Below are 17,634 nucleotides of genomic sequence, written 5' to 3' on the forward strand. Positions count from 1 at the left end.
TATCAAATTAACTCTATCCCAGCTGAAACCATGACACCTCTTCAGCACTGTTGCTTGACCAATGCTACCCACTTATTCCATGTAGCGTTGTTTGTTCTTGTTTCAGATCTCTTGATAGAGATAGCTCACAAGCTGTCTGTAATCCACAATATGCATTCTCCAGAAACCCACAATGCCTTGGAAAATTTATGTTTTGTTTTTGTTACTTAGTAGGGACATGGCTGTTACCTTATTGATCACATCTCTTGGTTCACTGACAACATTCATCTTGCCATTTTATTCACTAAACTGGATGTCTTGGGCAGGTCCTTTGATTTTGCTTCTTTTCATGGCAAAACCAGCTTTAATAAGGCTCTGGATTATTCTTTTACCTTTCTCAAACTGTTCCTTCACTGTGTGGCCCCACACAATGATGTCATCAATGTATTGCAGATGTTCAGGGTCCTTACCCTGTTCCAGTACAGTCTGGACCATTCCATGGCAAATGGTAGGGCTGTACTTCCACCCCTGGGGCAGTCAGTTCCAGGTTTGTTGGAAACTGCTCCAAGTGAGATTAAACTGTGGCCTTGTGGTGGGTTAACCTTGTCTGGCTGCCAGGTGCCCACCAAGTTGCTCTATCACTCCCCCTCCTCAGCAGGAGAGGGGGAGAAAAAATACAACAAAAGGCTTGTGGGTTGAGCTAAGGACAGGGAAATCACTCACCAGCTACTGTCAGGGGCAAAACAGACTTGACTTGGGGAAATTAATTCAATTTATTGCCAATTAACACCAGACTAGGATAATGACAAATAAGAACAAATCTTAAAACACCTTCCTCCAGCCTCTCCCTTTTTCCTGGGCTCAATTTCAATCCCAATTTCTCTACCTGCTCCCCGCAACTGGCGCAGGGTGACAAGGAATGGGGGTTGCGGTCAGTTCATCATGCATTGTCTCTGCCACCCCTTCCTCCTCACGCTGTTCCTCTGCTCCAGCGTGGGGTCCCTCCCTCAGGAGACAGTCCTTCACAACCTTCTCCAACGTGGGTCCTTACCACAGGCTGCAGTTCTTCATGAACTGCTTCAGTGCGGGTCTTTTCCACAGGGTGCAGTCCTTCAGGAATGAACTGCTTCAGTGTGGGTCTTCTGTGGCGTCACAGGTCCTATCAGAAGACCTACTCCAGCATAGACTCCTCTCTCCACAGGGCCTGCCAGAAACCTGTTCCAGTGCGGGCTCTCCACTGGGTCACAGCCTCGTTCGGGGCATATCCACCTGCTCCATCATGGGGTCCTCCACAGGCTGCAGGGTGGCTATCTGCTCCACCATGGACCTCCATGGGCTGCAGGGAGACAACCAGTGCCACCCTGGTGTTCACCATGGGCTGCAGGGGAATCTCTGCTCTGGCACCTGGAGCGCCTCCTCCCCCTCCTCCTTCACTGACCTTGGTGTTTGCAGAGTTGTTTCTCTCACATATTCTCACTCTTCTCTTTCAGCTGCTGTTGCGCAGCAGTTTATACCCCTTCTTAAACATGTTGTCACAGAGGCACTACCAACATCGCTGGTTGGCTCAACTTTGGCCAGCAACAGGTCCGTCTTGGAGCCAGCTGCAGCTGGCTCTATTGGACATGGGAGAAGCTCCTGGCATCTCCTCACAGAAGCCACCCCTGTAGCCTTCCCACTACCAAAACTTTGCCACGTAAAGCCAATACAGGCCTGCACTCTGCTGCCAAAAAGATCGAGAAAAACACATTGGCAATATCAATTTTAGCATACCGCTTGGCTGCCTTTGACTCTAGTTCATATTGGACTTCCAGCATGTCTGCTATGGCAGCACTCAGTAGTCTGCTGTTAGCCTCCACCCTCCATCAGACTGTCTGTTTGGATCTCTCACATTTACAGGACAACATATTCTGTAAATTAAATTTTATTTTCTGAGCTCATTAGGAAAGAAAACAAACAAATATGACAAACAAAGGCTCAATCTCCTTTGTAGAGACTAGTCTAACATGTGAATTTGTCATCAAAATCAGGAATAAAAACTCCTTAACGCCAATGTAGTATTAAGAAGCAGGCATTCTTTATTATGGCACTGGATGCATGGGAGATAATACCTCCTAGTGTGCATGCCACAAGTCGCAACAGACAAAGCTTATGTTCCTCAGTTATATACATATGCATTAGATTTGTGAGTTACCCATTGTTTTCCTAATGTAAATTTTAAGGGCTGTAAAAAGAGCCGGTTTTCTTGTTTCCCTGTAGCATCAAAAACTCTTACAGTTTCATGGCTGAAATTTCATTTACACATATTAAGTACAGAATAAGTGGCTCCCGTATCAACTAAGAATTCCACCTCATCATTCCCCAGCTTTAATGCAGCCAGAGGTTCTGGTGGGGAGACTTTCGATTCATCCCCTGGTCCCCATCAATCTGAATCTTGACCCAAAATAAACAGCTCTTCCACCTTAGGATTTTCCTGGTTTCTTGGAGAATTTCTCTGAAAATGCTTCTGAGGGCATTCCTTCTCCTACTGCCCCTTTTGTTTTTTTTAAAAAAAGCACTGATCCTTATTTAAAAGTTTATTCTCCCCAGGTATAAAGGGGCGGGGTCCTTTTCCTGTGCTCCTTTTCCTGTGGCTGCTTCTCCTCCTCCTCCCTATTAATCTATACCTTCCATGCCACCTCTAACAACTTAGCCTCTGCTCCGTCTAGCTTTTGCAGTTTTCTCCTAATATCAGGATTTGACAGCCCCACAAACAAAGTCATAAACGTTAGTGCATCGGTCTCTCTCTCTGGATCCAAATCCATCCATTTCCTACCCACATCACATAGTGTGCTGGTTTTGGCTGAGAAAGGGTTAATTCTCTTCACTGTAGTGCCTGTAGTAATCAGGGACCTTTCCAGCTTCCCATGCTCTGCCATGTGGGCAAGAGTCTGGGAGGGGCGGGGCCACAGCCAAGACATCTGACCCCGACTGGCCAATGGGATGTTCATTCCATACCATGTGATGCCATGACCAGTATATTAATGGGGGCAGTTGGGGAACATGGGTTGTTGTGACTTGGGGACTGGCAGTGTTGGGTCAGTGGGTGGCTGTGTCATGTGCTGTTTGCTTTGGTTGTTCATTCCCTCTTCCTCCCCCTGCCCTGGGTTTTGCCTCTCTCTTGTTATTCTCCTTTTCATTGCATTACTGTTGTTGTTATTGTTTTATTTTAATTATTGATCTGTTCTTATCTCAACCCATGAGCTTTCTCACTTTTACCCTTCTGCTTCTCTTCCCCATCCCGCCGGCGGGGGAGTGAGCGAGTGGCTGTGTGGGGCTGATTTGCTGGCTAAACCACAACATGAGCACATGCTGATTACGTGAGCAATAGTAACCAATTAGCACTCAAAAGGAGCTGCTTCCAGAAGCTGAAGATGGCTGCTCCTTTTACAGTCCATTTGTTGATGGCCTTGTCCTTAGCAAGGGACCCCAGCTTCCAGGCTTCCTTACCCTCTAATTCCTGATATTGGTTCCAGTACCCCATCATCAGAGCAACCAGCTGATAATTTGGTTGCTTAGATGATGGCTGAAAACTTTCTGCAGCTGAAGAAAGCTGAAATCTGGCAGCTCACTCAGGGATGGAGACCATGTGGTTTCTTACTCATTTATGATTTCAGTCCCTTCCTCCTCCTGTTCTTGTGACTGCTCTGCTGAAGATCAGGCTACCTTTTCTGATTCTCCCTCCTGCTGCCTTTTAGAAGTGTCTTCCTCCCTTACTAACCAAGTAGACTTCTTTCTATTGTTTGTTCTTGACTATCAGGGTGACTGATATAGTTGAGGGTTGGTTGGGTCTCTGGTTTAGCCACAGTGTCTGTTGGTCAGATCCAGAGACCTTGTCTTCCCTTTAAGGGTGCTGAATAGTGCTTGGTAGGTGTGTACTAGGCCCTAGCACAGTGCAAGAAGTTGTGTGTCTTTGGTACAGCCAGGGCAGCCTTTTTTCAAACATTCTGTCACTTCATTAGGATCCCACACTTGTTCAGGGGTGATGTTCCAGACCATCTGAGGTAATGGTCATTCTAGGTACCCACCCATATTCTCCCACACACCTTGCCACCCATAACCACGCTGCCTCAGGGCATATCCCTGTGTGATATTCCTAAACAGTTGGTTCAGTTGGTTAACCTTAGGAAAAGCCAGAAACAGATTCTTGAGACATACCAATATGAGCATTTTGGTTACCCAAGGATGTTCAAGATACTGAAGAGTTATTGTAACATTGCAGAAAACATCAACTCTGCAGGAGAAGAAGGGGAAGGTGCCATCTTTTGTTTTCACCACAAATTGGCTCTTGGAGGAGAAAAGGGAAAAAGTGTAATTGTTAATTGTCTCCATGAGATGGTTCCCAAAGTACTGGGACAGCAGCAATGCAGGCCCCAAATACCAGGTTAGGCTCAAGGCCAGTGCTTTTATCATAGATCTCCCAGGCAAAAACCAACCAAGTGCTACACAGCACAGTAAAATGCAAAAGCCAAAAACCTTTAACAAGCTCTCAAATTTGATGTACAGCAAAAAAGGGAGGGTGGCATGGATCAGATAAAGAAACAGATAAACCAGTGTTGAGAACATAAGTAAACATCATGACCATCAACTGTTAAACAGATATAATAATTATAAGTTCCTTCTAATATCTTCTAGTCAAATCTGTCATTATCTCAAACCCTTCCAGCCCCATGTTGGGCACTGGTTGGCAGCTAAGCACTGCACAGCTGTTCATTCACTCCCCCCAAAGTGGGATGGGGAAAAGAATCAGAAGGCCAAAAGCAGGAAAACTTGTGGGCTGAGATAAAGACAGTTTAATAAGTAAAAAAGGAAGCAAAATTTAATTAGTAAAAAAGGAAACAAAGAGAAACAAGTGATACAAAAAAAGCCCCAAACAATTGCTCACTACCAGCTGACCAATGCCCAGCCAGTCCCTGAGCAATGGCAGCCCTAGCAAACTTCCCCTCCACTTTTTTATTGCTGAGTATGATGTCATATGGTAGGGAATATCCCTTTCGTCATTTGGGGTCAGCTGTCCCAGCTGTGTCCCCTCCCAACTTCTTGTGCACCCCCAGCCTATTCACTGGAAGAGCAGCGTGAGAAGCTGAAAAGGCCTTGATGCTATGTAAGCACTGCTCAGCAATAACTAAGTCATCGCTGTGTTATCAGCACAGTTTTCATCATGAAAATAATAATTATAATAACAATGATTATGATAATAATAATATAATAAAAAGGGAAAAGAGGGAAAAGAAAAAAAACACCACAAGTGATACAACTGCTCACCACCCACTGACCGACGCTGCCGGTTCCCAAGCCGCGATTGCTGCCTGCCTACCCCAGCCAGCTCCTCCCCATTAATATACTGGGCATGATGTTACATGATATGGAATATCCCTTTGGCCAGTTTGAATCTGCTCTCTTAGCTGTGCCCCCTCCTCTCCCAGCTTCTTGTGCACCCAGCAGAGCATGGGAAGCTAAAAAAGTCCTTGACTAGTGTAAGCACTACCCAGCAACAACTAAAACATCAGTGTGTTATCAACATTATTTTCATACTAAGTCCAAAGCACAGCACTACACCAGCTACAGTGAAGAAAATTAACTCTATCCCAGCTAAGACCATGACACTTATATAGGAAATAAAAGGTCCTCTCAGTCTAGTGACTGATGGGTATGAGTCAAAATTCACAGTTAGCATCTCTGGGACTATAAAACTCAGAATAACACGCAGTGGTAGGAAGCAATACATGGTAGTCTGTGCTGATGCGGTTTGCACATCATTAATGATATGCAAACTACACAAATATCAAAGCTAAGATTTCTGTTTTCATATATATATATTTTTAGATGCAATGAACACATTTTTTATTAAATTGTTGTCCATTTTGTACTAAGTTTCAAATAAAACATGACAGGAATTATATACAGTCCTACCTAGGAATAGTACCTATACAGTAATTCAGCAAGTAATTCTGCTTACAGTTCTGAGGTGAACGTACAATGCTTGATTAGTACAGTGAAAACATCATTAGTATTTTCTGTAATTATAGCCACTGTAAGCATAAGAAGCACTAAAAAAAAGGCATTAAAATATTTATTCAGTCATATATTACATGGCCTATGAGCAGCAGTTTCACAAATTGCCTTGCTTTAGAGAGTGCCAGAATTCAAGCTTGAAGAGACCCCTTTTCTAATTATAGTTCTCTGTTTATTCTTATTTAATTATTTTCTGTGCTAAGACTTAAAGAGCATATTCATCTAATGCTTGGTACTGCAATAGCTAAAGCCTGAAAATTAAATCTATAGTCATACAACTCATAACTAATTCAGTGTTAATTCTGAAATTTAAATTATTCAATAATTCAGGATTTTGATATGGACATTTTCCTTTAGATTTGTTTTTTTAGCATACAAATATATTTTGGTTTAATTCAACATCAGATTGACACAAAAATCAGGAAGGTAAAAAAACCAAGGGATATATATAAAAAGCCATCTGCTGGTAAACACATGAGGTCATTAAGGGACATATATCAAAATGAACAGTTCAGACAAGCTACTCTCTTGGCCCTAGAGAGCTTACAAAACTAGTTTTGACTGGTAGAGTGCAGCCTTAGACCCATTAAATATGGTGTAGCCATTGCTTAACACAGGCCGCATGCTTTGTGCATGGCTAACACCACAGGCTTCACGACTTCTCAGGCTTCATCTGGACTTGTCTTGGCCTGTCTGGAGCTTTGTTGTAGCTTGTTTAGCTGTAAAAGCAATTGCCTAAGGACCAGGTGACTATTACCTACTTTGTTTTAATTTTTGTTTAGCTTAGTATATGTTTGTTTGGTAGCAGCTGCCCTGCATTATTTATAGATACTTGCAAGAAGAAGATCCTGCACAGCGAGCATGCACAAAGCACTGCCTAATAAAAAGTGATACTAATAGAATTATAGAACTGTGTAATTTAACAGTGCTTCATATGTGTATGACAATGAGAAGTTTTGTTAACAGGGATTACACTGGTTAGCATTTCATGTAAACAAAATAAAAACATGTAAGTTTTCTTTTGTTGTCAATGACATCCATTTAATCTTTAGATATAAAGGAATCTTCTGAAGTATCCAAATCATAAGTTTCTCCTGAAAGACTGGGGGCAGGGGGCACAACACATGCTTCAACGATATCATAAAGCAGCAAGAAAGGCTGAAACTTGATATCTTTTTTTTTTTCAAGAATGATACTAAATCATTAACTTAGTCCTCAAGGGCACCGCATCTAAAACTGTCAAAGAACGGAGGTCTTTCTGTGTGGAAGACATGACAGCACATCTCAATTGTAATTTCAAATCCTTACACTGGTCTTATGAGGATTTACGCAAAAATAAATTAGGACCACAATTTGTTAACCAGTTGATTAAAAGAAAACAAAACCCAAACTGAACCACTACTGCCAAATATTCTGATTCTTCAAATGCCTTCTATTCTTAAAATATTTCTTCCTTTTGTGTATGTGAGTATCAAACTTGGAAAGTGACAAAACAGAGGGCACACTGAGACTGCTTTTACAGAGCACAAAATGAAGTATGACCTTATTTCTATTTATTAGTCTTAAACATCTACCAATTCTTTGTCCTAATGATACACTTGAGTTAAAATTGTAATTTTAAGTTGGTAAGATTCTTTAAAACTATATTTTTAGTTTATCTTGGCAGACAGCTGTATAGACAGTAAAAATTTATGTGATGTTTGGCTCAAAAAGAAAAAACATTGAACACTAATATTTTAGCTTGCTCATGCCATTTATAGGAAGTATGCAAAAGTTCTAATACCAGAAACAGAATAATGAGAGGCAAGTATTAATAATCAGCCTTCTCAACCCGTCAGACCAACCTGGTGACGAAAATTCATCATCCACTTTTTTGTGGCTGAAAATCTCAGTCACCCTGAAGTGTGAAATGCAAGCAGTAGCTCAAACTAACTTACTTTAGAACATCAAGAAACTTTCTACAGGATTCCATAAGACAGAAAGGTCCAAAATGTTTTGAAATGCAAAGCTACTATTCAACTTATTAATGTAACACTAATAACGAATTTTCCACCGAGTCTAGAATATGAGTTGCTATCTTAGAATAGCAAAAGGAACTCAGACACCTCCATTCATTACATGATACTGTTAGACTATAATTCCTCATCCTGTCAGAGGAAGATCCAATTTAAAATGCTTTCATTTCTTCCAACCCCGGTTGTGCCAATTCATCTGATTACACCATTACTTTCTTTAACAGATCCATGACGTTTGCATGAAGTTTGGAAAAAAAGAATCAGAAGAGGCATTCCTCTTAAAGCACAGCCATACAAAAAATAAATTGACATAGAGAGCAGCAACCTGCACATAACAGACATGCATAGGTGAAAACATCTTAAATTTGATGCATCACTGACAATACACAAACATAGAAACACAGCTTTGAAACCCAAGAGTTGTCAAAACCAAACCAGAAGAGTCTTTTTTACTTCAAGGACACAAGCAAACCTCAGGAAAGAAATTAGCCTAGAGGTTGACTTCAGGAAACAAAGCAAAGTTTCAAACCAATTACAGAATGCCAGAAATCTAGTTCCTCAAAAAAATCCAGCGTATTATTTAAGTACTACTTTCAAAACCAGATAAAACGTACATGTCTGCTTTTCTTCCTCCTGTATGAATAAATATAACAGTATTTCCTTATAAAGGAAAACTAACACTCCAAACTTAACAGAAACTGGATACTATGGTTTTGCTAAAGGCTGAGTATCAGGTGGGACACAACAACACCCTGTAATATATCTTTTAGCTGTCAAAGTCAGCCTTTTCCTCAAAAACATCTATCAATCAATGAAATTCAAGTGTCACACAAAAAAGTTTTAAATTATCTACAAGTCTGCTCAACTTCCTGCATCAACTACGAACTCTACCAGCGTTCCATCTCTGACCAGTTATACAAAGTTAATGTTTTGAAACAAGTCCAAAATTATAAATTAGTGAATCTATTCCACAAGGGTTAACCATATAGCAAATTGCATTTTAGAAAATAGGATGTATCTTGAGAAGTATTCTACAAGTCTGGCCTCTTTTATGTATTCACCCAGAAAAGGAGATTTATTAGGCACTGTTCACTGGCAGAAATGAGTTTCCAGTCAAACAAGGGATGTGAAAGACAACAAGAAAGGCTTCTATAAGCATATTAGCAGCAAAAGGAAGGCCAAGGAGAACATGGGTTTGCTGCTCAATGGGGCAGGGGACCTAGGGACAAGGGACACAGAAAAGGCTGAAGTAGTCTATGCCTTTTTTTCATAGAATCACAGAATCATTGAGGAAGGGACCTCTTGAGATCATTATTCAAACATCCCTGCTCAAAGAAGGGTCAACTAGAGCAAGTTGCTCAGGGCTATAAGTCAAATTCTGAATATCTACAAGGACATATACTCCACAGCCTCTCTAGGCAACTTATTCCAGTGTTTGACCACCCTCACAGTAAAAAAGTTTTCTTATGTTTTCAGTGGAGTTCCCTGTTTCAGTTTGTGCCTACCACCTCTCACCCTGTCACTGGGCACCAGTGAGAAGAATCTGGCTCCATCTTCTCTACAGCCTCCTATCAGGTATTTAGACACATTGATAAGACCCCCTGAGCCTTCACTTCTCCAGGCTAAACAGTCCCAGCTCTCTCAGCCTCTCCTTCTATGTCAGATGCTCCAATCTCTTAATCATCTTGATGCCCCCTTGCTGGACTCACTCCAGTATGTTCATATCTTGCTTGCGCTGGGGAGCCCAGAACTGAACACAGTACTCCAGATATGGTCCCACCAGTGATGAGAGGAAGAATCACCTCCTTCGACCTGCTGGCAATGCAGGCCTTCCTTGTTGGCCTTCTTTGCCGTGACAGCACATTGCTGGCTTATGTTCAACTTGGTGTCCACCAGGACCCCCAAGTCCTTTTCTGCAAAGCTGCTTTCCAGCTGTTAGCCCTCAGCCTATACTGCTGCATGGGGTTATTCCTCCTCAGGTGGAGAACTTGGCATTTCCCTTTTTCCCTCAGTTTTCACTGGTAAGTTTTTCCCTCAGGCCTCCAAGGTCCCTGATGCTACTAGCAAAGTCTGTGAGAGTGAAACAGTACCCACGGTAGAAAGATCAAGTTAGGGATCAGTTAAGCCAATTAGATATACATAAGTCCATGGGACCTGATGGGATGTATCTGAGGATGCTGAAGGAAGCGGCCAACATCATTGCAAGGCTGCTCTTTATCATCTCTGAAAAGTCATGGTCATCAGGGGAGGTTCCTGAAGACTGGAAGAAAGCAAGCGTCACTCCCATCTTCAAGAGAGAAGATCCAGGGAACAGTTAGCCTCACCTCAAACACTGGAAAGGTGATGGAGCAAATCCTCCTGGAAGCCATGTCTGGACACATGAAGGACAAGTAGTGATTTGGAGCAGCCAACATGGCTTTACCAAGGGCAAATCATGCCTGTCCAACCCAGTAGCTCTCTACAGTGAGATTACTGGGCCTGTGGAAAAGCAAAAGGCAGTGGATATTGTTTACCCAGACTGCAGTGAGGTACTTGATAGTCTCCCATAATATTCTTATAGCCAGTCCACATCTCATCAATGTGGTTATGTACACATTGAAGTGGCTGGAAAACTGACTGGACTACTGGGCTCAAAATGGTTGTAGTCAGCGATACGAAGTCCAACAGGCAGCTGGTATGCCTAAGTGTCACATCACTATTATTGACCCTAATACTAGGGTCAATACTGCTTAATAACTTCATTAACGACCTGGATGATGGAACAGAATATATAAGTTTGTGGACAATACCAAATTGGGGGGAGGGGTCAACATGCCAGAGGGCAGGGCTGCTATTCAGAGGGACTGACAGCCTGGAGAAATGAACTACCAAAAACCTCATGAAGTTCAACAAATGCAAGTGCAAAGCCTGCACCTGGGATGGAACAACTACACCTCCCCCCAACAGGTTGGGGGACCAACTGCACCTGGGATGGAACAATCCCCCCCCAGACTGGGGGACCAACTGGCAAGAAAGCAGCTTTGTAGAAAAGGACCTTGGAGTCCTAGTGGGCAATAAGTCAAATATGAGCCATGGATGGGGGAAGAGAATCAGAAGAGCAAAAGTAAGAAAACTCGTGGGTTGAGATAAGAACAGTATAATAATTAAAATAAAATAGTAATAGTAGTAGTAAGTAGTAATAATAATTTAAAAAATAAATTATGAGGAAAACAATGAGAGAGAGAGGCAAAACCTAGTAAAAAAACCAAGTGATGCAACTGCTTACCACTTGCTGACCGACACTGCCAGTCCCTGAGCCACGATTTCCCCCAGCCAACTCCCCCCAGTTAATATATTGGCCATGACATCATATGGTATGGACTATCCCTTTGTCAAGTTTGGATCAGCTGTCTTGGCTGTGCCCCCTCCCCTCCTGGCTTCTTGTACACCTTGCAGAGCATGGGAAGCTGGAAAAGTCCTTGACTAGTATAAGCACTACTTAGCAACAACTAAAACATCAGCGTGTTATCAACATTATTCTCATATTAAATCCAAAACACAGCACTATACCAGATACAGTGAAGAAAATCAACTCTATCCCAGCCAAAACCATGACAGCGGGTTTGACTAGATGATCTCCAGAGGTCCTTTCAAGCCTAGATTAGTCTAGGATTCTATATGTCTACACAATATATTTAAGCACTGATGAACTTAAAAAGATCAGAGGCCCTGTGATGATGTTCATACAACATCGAGCCTGGAATCATATACCGTAATTAAACATTTTTATTTGGAAGGGGTAGGGGAGACTGCACAAGAACTCCACAGCTAATGAATAGCTGTGCAGAGCACAACATATCAATGTAAAGTGATTAAATTTCAGCATAACTTAAGGCAAGATTTTAAGGCTATGACTGGCACTTGATACCTCTAATTATCATTTTTCTAAAATTGATTTCTTTGTTTTCCTTCTGCAATTTGAGATGTACACTATAAATAACTGTATCCAGTTAGGTTAAAGACAGACGTAGGGTCTAACTTCCGTAGGATTTAGAAAAATCCAATATCAAAAGTTCAACCCAATATCACAGTTAGTGCAAGGTATTTTTACAAGTTACATAAATATTCTTATGTTAGATGTTGCCAGAGAAGCAATTTCAAATGCAAGAGCCTGACAAAATCAATTTCATTACATGTTAACTCTTAAGTCCATAGCTACAAATCGATTAAATAGGTTCACGACTAAAAGAGGCTTGGGAATTTTTGTATTATGCATCTACCCTTGAATAAAGCCTGAGTCTTGAAAGTAATGACAAATACTGAAGATTTGGTTCCTAACCAGTTTGGTTTGGTGAGACCCTCAGATTGTAAATTTTAGGTGCAAAACCCACAAAATACACAACCGTTAGATATGTGAAATGCTTGCAAGAGAATGATTATTATCAAACATCCTTTATAACATACTGATGTACTATTTCATATCGAAGTGGAAAAAGTTCTTTAGAAGTCTCACTTTCAGTAGTAACAGGTGCTCACTACAAGAAGACTATTTTAAAATACTTGTATGATAGTATGAAGCTATCAATAAACAGCTTCACTTAATAGATTCAACTCACAAAAAGATTCACAAATAATAGAGTACTTAATAAGATTTAGCCCTAGGTCTTTGCAACCCTTTCTGAGACAGAAATGAATAAATACATTTTAAAGAAGAAAGGTTGATACAAGGCTAGGTTTGGCCAGGAGGCTAGGGTTTGAAGGTTCACAGTAGGGTACTCACATCTTAACACCTTAACTCCTTAACACCAACGTAGTATTAAGAAGCAGGCATTCTTTATTACGGCACCAGATGCATGGGGGGATAATTACTCCTAATGTGTATACTGCAAGTCCCGATAGACAAAGCTTATCTTGTTCAGTTACATATATCTGCATTCAATTTCCTGGAAAAGTTATACATATTCATTCCATTTCTTGGAACTAATTATAATACTTGCATCTTAATTGCCCGTGTGTTTTAAGCCCCTTAGGAGCCCCTGAAGAGGTAGCAGGTGGTCTCTGGTGGTCCCTAGTGGTTTGTTGAAGGGGTGTTTTTTGTGTCCTTTCCATGAACTCTGAGTCCTTCTTCCACATATGGTCATGAGTTGGCCCATCAAATAATCTTGTTACAGTGTGTTGCAAGGTGTGTTGGTTTCAGCTGGTGTTCTGACTCTTATCTAGAAGGAGATGTCCTTAGTTCCTTTTGGCTTGGTTTTGACAGGCGCCTGCTGCTAGGTTGTTTGCACCCCTCCAGGATGTCCCCCATCTTGGCTTGCAAAGATTATGTCCCTGAGTGAGTTCTTGCCTGAGGCCCCTTACAACAATTCCAAGTAAAAGCAAAGTGAGTTTGGTCATCTGAATGGGTAGGGCACTGGAAGAATACATCTTTAATGTTCAGAACCACCATCCATAGATAGGAAGAAGGTGAATGGTGTTGAGTACTCCGACAGCTATTGGGACTGCTGAATGAAGCAGAGAGGAGACAGAATTTATGCCTCAGTAATCAATGGTCAGATACCCGTTGGGTTTGCGCACTGGGCCAGACAGGGCTGTTAAAAGGGGAGTGGGTGTGAACAACTACTCCTTGTTCTTCCAGTTCTGTGAGAAGGGAGGTGGTGGGTTTTTGGGTTCACAAGATATTGTCATAAATTTAACAACATGGGAAACTGTAGGTAGGGGAAGTGCTTCTTGGAATACCCAAACTAGCTGGAGGTTTGGTTCACAGTGCTCAGAAATACCATATAAGGCAGTACTAGCCCCACATCCTGTTAATCTCTATTTCATCACCCCTGATGTTGCACAGTCTGTTTACTTTTTCCTGCATCTCCTTAACTTGGCAACACAGTTCCTCAGCTAGAGCATACCTCCTGCAGGCAAGGACGCTGCCTCCACCTGCCACAGCCTCACCTGCAACCTGAGACCTCACACACCTGCAACCTGAGACCTGGAAAGCTGCATTTTCCCTCTGGAGCTTGTTACTCTCAAAATTTTGTTTATAGGCAAAGAGGAAGTACACCTTATATATAAGTAGAGTCAAAAATTTTTGTTAGCATAATTGAAAAAGGGTCCAGATCTGTTACAGAAGAAGAAAGAATAATAATGCAGTTAAAATTTTATATACACACACTTCTAAGTTTGTACACCTGTTCTTGATGTTATGTTCTGCTCCTCTGCTCTAAGGTTGGTGGCTTCATATACTGTTTGTAGTGGGGGTGTTATGGTGAATTGTCAGCATCTCAAGTCCTTTGCTGGGAAGAATATGATGTTCATGTTGATGGCTTTGAGGTCCTCCCTATAGAATCCACTTGGGGTCATTTTTATGTTTGTTAACATGCTTTTACATCTTTATTTTTCTTCATTGGTCTGCAGATCCAGGTTACATCTGAACTGACCATCTATGGTGCCTTTTAAGTACATTAGATAAGATTTCTTTGTTCTCTTTCTTACCCTTAAAACAGTTTTGTCCAGCTCCAGATCTGTATTTCTTCAACTGACAATGGGTGAGTTGTTTATAGCCATGGGGTCCCCAGTGCCAAGCCTGTGTCTTGGACCCCATGCCTGCAGTCCAATGGTCTAAGGTGACCATGCCAGTGTATGCATGAGCCATTGCTACTGGTTAAGATAGATGTTTTGTACATAGCTTAAGTATGTGAGGTGGGTTAACCTTGGCTGGCTGCCAAGTGCCCACCAAGCCACTCTATCACTACCCTCCTCAGCAGGACAGAGGAAAGAAAATAAGATGAAAAAAGACCTTGTAGGTTGAGATAAAGACGGGTCCAACTACCAGACAAAACAGACTTGACTTGGGGAAGATTAATTTAATTTATTGCCAGTTAACAATGGAGCAGGATAATGAGAAATAAGAACAAATCTAAAACCACCTTATTCCCAGGCTCATCTTCACTCATGACTCTTCTACCTCCTCCTCCCAAGCGGTGCAGGGGAGTGGGGGTTGCAGTCAGTTCATAATGCTTTGTCTCTGCTGCTCCTTCCTCCTCACGCTCTTCTCCTGCTCCAGTGTGGAGTCTCACTCATTGCCTACAGTCCTTCATGAACTGTGCCAACATGAGTCCTTCCCACAGGCTGCAGTTCTTCAAGAACTGCTCCAGCATGGGTCCTTTCCATGGTGTGCAGTCCTTCAGGAACAGACTGCCTCTTTCAGGGCATGCCCACCTGCTCCAGCATGGGGTCCTCCATGGGCTGCAGGGTGGCTATCTGCTCCACCATGGACCTCCATGGGCTGCAGGGGGACAACCTACGTCACCATGGTCTTCACTGTGGGCTGCAGGGGAATCTCTGCTTTGGAGCCTGGAGTGCATCCTCCTCCTCCTTCTTCACTGACCTTGGTGTCTGCAGAGTTGTTTCTCTCACATATTCTCACTGCTGTCTCCCAGCTGCTGTTGTGCAGTGTTTTGTTACCCTTTCTTAAATATGTTATCACAGAGGCGCTACCAACATCCATGATTGTCTCAGCTTTGGCCAGCAGTGGGTCTCTCTTGGAGCCGGCTGGAACTGGCTCTGTCCAATATGGGGACAGCTTCTGGCGTCTTCTCACCACTTTACAAAAAAACCACCAAAACACAGGTCCAATTTTCAGAATCTTATCTTACTATAGAATATTGAATGATCTATACAGTTTCTAAGCCTCTTATGGTTGTGGTGAAGGGCACTTTTGCTGAGCTGGATCCTGAAGAGATCCAGCAACACACTCATTCTACTGTTTACATTTCCATTGTCATAGTTTTAGTACCTCTGCAACTGAAGAAAAGTGGTTTTCTTCCTTGCTATCCTAATACAGGAAGAAGCACAATAGTTTTACTGCTTACTGATAATACTGCAGAAAAGGTTTTGTTCATGCATCATAAGCCCACTGTCTCTGGATTGTCATTGTGCTGAACAAGTAGCTCTCCAGTAATATCATCAATGTCCTATTGGTGTTTAAAGCAAACATGGGTTTCTATATCTATTTGAAGAGCTGTTGTGTTATTTTCTACTGAAATTACAATCAATGGGAGATTTCAACTTCCCAGGCATCAACTGGGAATATCATACTGCTGTGACAAGCAGGTCTTGGAAATTCCTGAAGTTTGTGGGAGATAACTTCTTGTCACAAATACTCTGTGAGCCAACTAGGAAAGATGTCCTCCTAGGCTTGTTGTTTGTGAATAGAGAAGGACTCGTGGGAGATGTGATGGTAGGTGGCTGTCTTGGCCACAGTGATCATGAAATGCTTGAGTTTAAAACTTCCAGTGTAACGAGAAAAAAGGGCAGCAGAGCTGCTACCCTGGACTTCAAGAGAGACAACTTGAAGCTATTCAGGGAGCTACTTAGCAGAGTACTCTGGGGATCTGCTTTTGAGGGCTTAGGAGTCCATGAGTGCTGGTCAGTCTTTAAGAACCACCTTTTAGAAGCACAGGAGCAGGCGATCCCTTTGTGTCAAAAGTCAACCTTTTTTTGCCTCCATCTTTAATAATACTGATAGACCTTGGGCTGCCCGGTCCCCCGAGCTGGAGGACCACGAGTGTGGGAACAGTGACTTTCCACTTGTGGACACTGAAATTGTAAAGGACCAGTTGTATCCGCTGAATGTTCACAAGTCCATGGGGCCTGATGGGATTCATCCCAGAGTACTGAAGGAGTTAGCGGATGTTATGGCAGGACCCCTCTTGATCATCTACCAAAGGTCTTGGGAGTCTGGGGAGGTCCCTGCTGACTGGAAGGTAGCCAATGTTATTCCAGTTTACAAGAAGGGCATGAGGGAAGACCCAGGAAGCTACAGACCTGTTAGTCTAACCTCAGTTCCTGGAAAAATTATGGAGATGATCATACTGGGTGCTATTGAAAGGCATTTAAAGAACAACGCAATCATCAGGCACAGTCAACATGTGTTCACAAAGGGAAAGTCCTGTCTAACTAACTTGATATCCTTCCATGATAGGGTCACCCACCTAGTGCATGAAGGAAATGCGGTGGATGCAGTTTTTCTGGATTTCAGTAAGGCTTTTGATACTGTCCCTCAACAGCATCTTTCTGGACAAGCTGTCCAACTGTGGGATGAGCAGGTTCAGGGTGTGCTGGGTGAAGAACTGGCTGGATGGCAGGGCTCAAAGGGTTGTAGTGAATGGGGCTACATCTGGCTGGTGACCGGTCACTAGCAGTGTTCCTCAGGGCTCAATTCTAGGGCGAGTTCTCGTCAATATTTCTACCAATGATCTGGATGCAGGAGTTGAATGCACCATTAGCAAGTTTCTGACGATACCAAATTGGGAGGTGCTGTTGACTCTCTTGAGGGACAAGGTGTCTTGAAGAGAGATCTAGATTGGAGCATTGGGCAATGATTAATGGTATGAAATTTAACAAGTCAAAATGCCAGATTCTGCATCTAGGATGGAGTAATGCCAGGCACAAGTATAGACTGGGGGAGGAGTGGCTGGAGAGCAGCCCTGCAGAAAGGGATCTGGGGGTGCTGGTTGACAGCAGGCTCAATATGAGTCAGCAGTGTGCCCTGGCAGCCAAGAGGGCAAACCGCATTCTGGGATGCATCAAACACAGTATAACCAGCTTGTCAAAA

This window comes from Phalacrocorax aristotelis, chromosome W (assembly GCF_949628215.1).
Source record: "Phalacrocorax aristotelis chromosome W, bGulAri2.1, whole genome shotgun sequence".
In the NCBI taxonomy this organism is placed as follows: Eukaryota; Metazoa; Chordata; class Aves; order Suliformes; family Phalacrocoracidae; genus Phalacrocorax; species Phalacrocorax aristotelis.